Source organism: Phyllobates terribilis, unplaced genomic scaffold, assembly GCF_046119375.1.
Source record: "Phyllobates terribilis strain yellow unplaced genomic scaffold, ASM4611937v1 Scaffold_27__1_contigs__length_16484149, whole genome shotgun sequence".
NCBI classification, from domain to species: Eukaryota; Metazoa; Chordata; class Amphibia; order Anura; family Dendrobatidae; genus Phyllobates; species Phyllobates terribilis.
The window spans coordinates 10,055,869-10,063,257 of NW_027362787.1; the positions used below are offsets into that span (position 1 = coordinate 10,055,869).

The window sequence follows — 7,389 nt, forward strand, 5'->3', positions numbered from 1 at the left end:
CTCTTAAAGCCCTGCTGTTTGACTCCACGTTTGATCACTACAGAGGCGTCGTAGCAGCATCGCCCTGTGTGGAGGTGACGTGTGTAAAGGCAATAAAATCGTGTCTGCCCACTCTGGCAAGTGCTATGAAGTCAATGAGGTTGGCATACTGACCCCAGAGGAAGTGCCAGCCGAAAAACTACGTTTTTTTTTAATAATTTTATTAGCCTTTCCCTCTGTCTTCACCAATCAGCCCTCTGTATTGATGATCAGATCAAAGATGTAGACAGGGATTGTCTCACGCTGCATCTCCTTCCTGATTGTATCACTGAGAAGACAGAAGCTGCCCCAACCCATTCTCCAAGAAATGCAGAACCCAATGCATCTGCTGTCTGTGATCCGCTTATTGTCAGAGGACATCATTAGGGACTGCATTTTCTCATTGCTTAAGAAATTGTTGGGGGATCCTGCTAATTCCTTTATATACACCTTCCCACCTGCTTGTTTTACCTCTGTCTCCTTCTTTCTCTGGTTCTATGAAGCCAGAGCTGTCAATCAAAGAAGAGGAGGGTGTGGATAGAGGGAAAACAAGCAGCCAGGAAGATAGATAGATAGATAGATAGATAGATAGATAGTTAGATAGATAACATTGCAATGCAATATATTGGTAAAAGCTAAGCACATATACTAAATGAGAACAGATACTACACTTGATGTTAGCCAAAAGGCCGAGAAGCGATAACCTGAATTCGTTTTGGCCTATGACTGCACCCTGGCTTCAAGAAGGCACCCATTGTAGGGATAGGGACAAAGACTCCCCTTAGGAGGACATGTTGTTCATCAATAGTCACCTTAAAACCCACAACTTTACTGCTTGTTGCAGCTGCAGCCCACACATGCATTTTTAATCTGCATGAGTCTGCCTATTTTCAAACATTCTCCCCTCCCCCCAATGTCCCATGCACCTGCAGACAAGGGGATGGGGAGAGGATAACTAATTAGTGAACAAACAAGCAGCGGTCCACCTTCTTCCTAGTCTGCAGGCTCCCTGCAGACTGTAGCTGACTGCAGCAGCACAGCCAGATAAAGGCCAGGAGCCCATTATGACACGTGCAATGATGTTCCATTCTTCCATTCTTGCATTATTCCATTGTTCCATTGTCCCATTCTCTTGCATTATTCCATTGTTCCATTCACTCATTACATCTATTGCAAGCAATCTATCTGCCTGGGTGAAAACCAATAGGATGCTCTGATTGACAGACATAGGTAGCACTTTAAAACAACATCTCAGACCAAATTTTTTTTATCTTTTTTTCATCCACAGATAGAAAATTAAAAAAGTCAGTGCTCCACCAGAGGGAGCCAGCATTTCACTAAAGAAATCGTAACGGCCCACACATTTTTTTTAAATGCGTGGTACTCAGCAACACCCAACTGATGGGACAGTTGAATTAAAAGAGTAGCAGCTGATAACAAGGCCACTGACTAGGTATATGGTGTATGTGCAACGGGGTAGCAAAGGACAAATGCATTATTGCAGCTTATCTCAGGAAGGAAGGGGTAGATAGATAGATAGATAGATAGATAACATTACATTACAATACAATATATTGGTAAAAGCAAAGCACATATACTAAATGAGAACAGATACTACACTTGATGTTAGCCAAAAGGCCAAGAAGAGATAACCTGAATTGGTTTTGGCCTATGACTGCACCCTGGCTTCAAGAATGCACCCATTGTAGGGATAGGGACAAAGACTCCCCTTAGGAGGACATGTTGTTCATCAATAGACATCTTAAAACCGACAACTTTACTGCTTGTTGCAGCTGCAGCCCACGCATGCATTTTTAATCTGCATGAGTCTGCCTATTTTCAAACATTCTCCCCTCCCCCCCAATGTCCCATGCACCTGCAGACAAGGGGATGGGGAGAGGATAACTAATTAGTGAACAAACAAGCAGCGGTCGACCTTCTTCCTAGTCTACAGGCTCCCTGCAGACTGTAGCTGACTGCCGAAGCACAGCCAGATAAAGGCTAGGAGCCCATTATGACATGTGCAATGATGTTCCATTCTTCCATTCTAGCATTATTCCATTGTTCCATTGTCCCATTCTCTTGCATTATTCCATTGTTCCATTCACTCATTACATCTATTGCAAGCAATCTATCTGCCTGGGTGAAAACCAATAGGATGCTCTGATTGACACACATAGGTAGCACTTTAAAACAACATCTCAGACCAAACTTTTTTTTATCTTTTTTTCATCCATAGATAGAAAATTAAAGAAGTCAGTGCTCCACCAGAGGGAGCCAGCATTTCACTAAAGAAATCGCAACGGCCCCACATTTTTTTTAAATGCGTGGTACTCAGCAACACCCACCTGATGGGACAGTTGAATTAAAAGAGTAGCAGCTGATAACAAGGCCACTGACTAGGTATATGGTGTATGTGCAAAGGTGTAGCAAAGGACAAATGCATTATTGCAGCTTATCTCAGAAAGGAAGGGATAGAAAGATAGATAGATTGGATGGATGGATGGATGGATGGATGGAGGGGCATATACACCTACCCAGGATGGATGGATGAATGGAAAAGCATATACACCTACCCAGGATGGATGGATGAATGGAAAAGCATATACATCTACCCAGGATGGATGGCTGGAGGGGCATTTACACCTACCCAGGATGGATGGATGCAGGGGCATAAACACCTACCCAGGATGCATGGATGGACGCATGGGGCTGAAGGGGGGTCAGGATGGACACATGGGGACATGGATGGACGCATGGGGCTGAAGGGGGGTCAGGATGGACACGTGGGGACATGGATGGACGCATGGAGCTGAAGGGGGGGCAGGCTGGACATGTGGGGACATGGATGGACGCATGGGACTGAAGGGGGGGCAGGCTGGACATGTGGGGACCTGGATGGATGCATGGGGCTGAAGGGGGGGCAGGCTGGACACGTGGGTACCTGGATGGATGCATGGGGCTGAAGTGGGGGCAGGCTGGACATGTGGGGACCTGGATGGATGCATGGGGCTGAAGGGGGGGCAGGCTGGACACGTGGGTACCTGGATGGATGCATGGGGCTGAAGGGGGGGCAGGCTGGACACGTGGCGACCTGGATGGACGCATGAGGCTGAAGGGGGGGCAGGCTGGACACGTGGGGACCTGGATGGACGCATGGGGCTGAAGCGGGGCAGGCTGGACACGTGGGGACCTGGATGGACGCATGGGGCTGAAGGGGGGGCAGACTGGACACGTGGGACCTGGATGGACGCATGGGGCTGAAGGGGGGGCAGGCTGGACACGTGGGGACCTGGATGGACGCATGGAGGTGAAGGGGGGCAAGCTGGACACGTGGGGACCTGGATGGACGCATGGAGGTGAAGGGGGGCAAGCTGGACACGTGGGGACCTGGATAGATATATGGGGTGGGGTGGGATGCATATATGGGGGGCTAGGATGGATATATATAAATCAAAACTGTTATATATATATGATATAGATATAGATATATATAGATATATGGGACAGAATGGATATATGAAGGGGGGCAGGCTGGACACATGGAGGCCAGGATGGATATATAGGAGGGGCATGGGTTGCAAAGGATGCTCACCAGAGGGATATATTCCTGAAAAGGAGTCAATCATAATCAGTGTCCCGGGATTACGGCTACAAAAATGAATTAAAGGGTTATTCCCATCTTCATAGATATTGTAAAAACCTGCACTTTTGCAATTTACTGCTTCTTGACATTTGCAGCCGTTCTTGAGATATTAAGACTTTTCTTTTGTTTACAGATCGTTGCCTAGGAGACCGACCACCGCTGCTGTCTCGATAGTAACCACTGTGCTAAAGTTGGCTGGGATTGGGAGGTAACAGCGCGCTCCAGCAAACCTGGCCCAGATTACTGATATATCCATTATATGATGCATCTACCTTAAAAGCCTTGATTTGCTCGGTGATGGCAGAACACATGAGAACTATGCGGCTTTCCTTCTTTTCCTCGTCCACCGAATCCTTATCTTCAGACAGTGTCCGGTGTTGAGCCGCCTTTTTCTTCTCCTCTTCTAACGTCTTCTGCTTCTGCTGAAACAGTTTCATCATCTTGTAGACCTCTCGGAAGAATTCATCCACTTCGGCTTCCATGCTTTCTCCGTTCAGGTCAAGGAAAGCGCCGTCGATCCACCTGGAAGCGTGAGATTTTTCAAGACATATTTTGATAAATTTCATGTTTTTAGCTCATCTATTACTGTTTATTCTGCTTTTTTTCTCTTCTACATCTATGGCTATGGTTGTCCCATAAATAATGTTTAATCACCTATCCACAAGGTTGTTGATAAATGTCTGATCACTGGGAGTCCGACTGCTGCAGCCTCCAGCAGTTTTGAAAGCGGTGGTCCTAGATACAGCTTTGTGAATGAAGCATGTGTGCATCTATGGGAGTGATGGCTATGCATGCGCATGACTGCTCCCACAGACATGAATGGAGCACTGGCTATGCATGCGCACGATCACTCCATTCACACAGCAGACTTTGGAACCTCTGTCCTCAGGATTACTGGAGGACCCCTACCGATCATACATTTATCTCCTATTTTGCAGAAGGGATTGTCCGGCCTTGGGGTACAAGTCTACAGTCTATGTAACTGCAGACTTTTAAATTCTTCACTGCGAGGATTTTCCGGTGCCGGGAACGGGCTGTTATGTGACCACAAGTATGTGATTTGCATACTTCAGACCACATTCCGACTAGACGTGTCTGGCTCCACTCAATGTGCCTGCATTGAGCAAGGCCGGATATGTCTAGTTGGGATGTGACCGTATATATGCAAATCACATACTTGCTGTCACACGCCTGTGCTCCCGATGCTGGAGAATCCTTATAACGCGCACAGTACACATGCTGTGAGGATTCACATGACTGCAGTCACATGGAGTGACTGCAGACTTGTGCCCCAAGGCCGGACAGCCCTTTAATAACACATAATCCCCTTGTAATATATGCAAGACTTTTGGCGCTTGGTTATTTCCAGGACCGAAGAACAGTGATGGGGACAGAACGATTGGTTATTAGATATACTTTGTCCCTATAACGTTACAAGGGGCGAAGTGCTGTAGATAAAGATGATTTTTGCTGCCATAAATGATTCGTTCCCAACGAATTAGTGTTTTGCTTGTTCATCGGGTGATTACTGGCACATTTACACGGGCTGATAATTGGGAATGATCATCAGCTTGTTTAAATGCGCCATTTACTCTCCACTTCAGATCACGTCTGGTGTTAATAAATAACGGCATGCCAAGAGTTAACTCAGAATTCCCCAATGGGGTGAACATACTTTTTTTCAGTTTTTTGCCATTTGTAAATCAGTGCAAAAAGTTTCTGGTAAGGTTCGATGTTGACTTTTGAAGAATCCAGCTGAGGGTATGTTGTAAGGTCCCATTTATACAGCGCTTCTTCTTTGTTAATATAAGCCACCGCCTCCTCTGCGTCTGCTATTCGCTTCTGTACAGTCCTCACATCTGTCACTTACTGAAACCAGGCACAATAAACACAGATAAGTAAAGGGTTAACCGGACTGCCTCCATTAAAGAAAATGAGTTAGACATTCACAAGTTACAGTATGAGACTGACTTCTCACCGGTGAACTTTACTTCTCATTTGCAGAATACAGACTCCTATATGCTCCACTTTATAGACAGCTGATGTCAGAGTTGTAACTTTCAGGCCTTTCAGGTCTATTGGACACAAATCGTTTCAGGCCTATTGGACGCAACGCGTTTCAGGCCTACTGGACGCAATGCGTTTCAGGCCTATTGGACGCAACGCATTTCAGGCCTATTGGACGCAATGCATTTCAGGCCTATTGGACGCAATGCATTTCAGGACTATTGGACGCAATGCATTTCAGGCCTATTGGACGCAATGTATTTCAGGCCTATTGGACGCAACGATTTTCAGGCCTATTGGACGCAACGATTTTTAGGCCTATTGGACGCAACGCGTTTCAGGCCTATTGGAACAACTCGTTTCAGGCCTATTGGACGCAATGCGTTTCAGGCCTATTGGACGCAACGTGTTTCAGGCCTATTGGACGCAATGCGTTTCAGGCCTATTGGATGCAACGCGTTTCAGGCCTAGTGGACGCTTTCATACGCCAGTGCTCAGGTGTGACGACTGCCTCTGACCTGCCTTTGTTTGACTGCACTTCAGGTTAAGCACTAGGGACTGCCTCTATAAAGACTGTTCTGGCTGATAATGGTGGTCAGTCGGGTTTATGTTTTTTTCATAGTTTTTTTTTGCATAGCAAAAATAATGCTGCAGTCAAGGGCGTAACTACAGTGCGTGCAGGGGTTGCAGTTGCATCTGGAGCTAAGGGGGGCTCAAAAGGTCTCTTTGACTCATATGAGAAGATCACTACTATTAAAGACCTGCAATAGTTGGGGGCCCTAATGGAGATTTTGCATTGAAGCTTCAGGTTACACTATTGGCTGTAGTCTCAATATTCTTGATTCTTGCCTTTAAAAAGGGATAGAAACCCCCCCAAAAGAAACAACATAAAAAAAGCCTAATGCAACTCCAAACCGGAGTTAGGGAGCATTTTATAACTACTTCCCAGGAACGCTCGTTTAAGGATAATTGTGCAGTATAAATAGGCTGCCAATCACCGACGAATGGCCAAACACTTGATCGTCGGGTGAAATGATCTTTTGTGTTGCACAAAAAAATTATCGTTCACGACAACCATGATGCGTTTTGGGTAAAAAGGATCTGTACAAATATGAAAAGAGTCTTAAAGTAATGAAAATAAGAAGAGGGAAAACTATAACACAGCCTGTGACTATCATACCTGCTGCATCATATCCAGCTCAGAGTACTCTGCAAATTCTTCCATCCGACGCAAAAGTTTCTCCAGTTCCAGCATAAGCGTCTCTCTTTTCCCAGCAGCTCGCCCTCTCCTTTACACTTGGCGTTTTCAATCAGCTTTTAGAAAGGAACAGTTATCAAAAAACGCTCCCAGAGCGCCCCGTTTAATTACCTGGACACTGCAGGGGGCTGCTGCTTCATTGGGGCTGGCACCCGAGACCCCATTTTCAGAAATGAGCCCACATACCTGGCGATTTTCATCAAACACTGGGTTGATATTTTTTGGCCACAGTAACACTGTTGAGTTCAGGATGATATCTTCAGGTACAAATAAATGAACATCTAGAAGATAACTCATCCTCCGCTGACACTCCTAAAATTAAAAAAATGAAACTCACTATGTATTAATGTATCTAGCATCTACAATCACAGGGGTTGCACCAATTATATTTTTTCCAAAAACTTAGCTTATAAAATTATACTGATGCTCCACAACTACAGTTCCCTCCATCAGTTTGTGT

At 45.7% G+C, this 7,389-nt stretch overlaps 2 pseudogenes; both read right to left on the reverse strand.

Moving 5' to 3' along the window:
• Positions 1-601: 601 nt before the first annotated feature.
• Positions 602-719, reverse strand: LOC141178044 (U2 spliceosomal RNA; annotated as a pseudogene).
• Positions 720-1,572: 853 nt separating this feature from the next.
• Positions 1,573-1,668, reverse strand: LOC141178056 (U2 spliceosomal RNA; annotated as a pseudogene).
• Between the last annotated feature and the right edge of the window lie 5,721 nt (positions 1,669-7,389).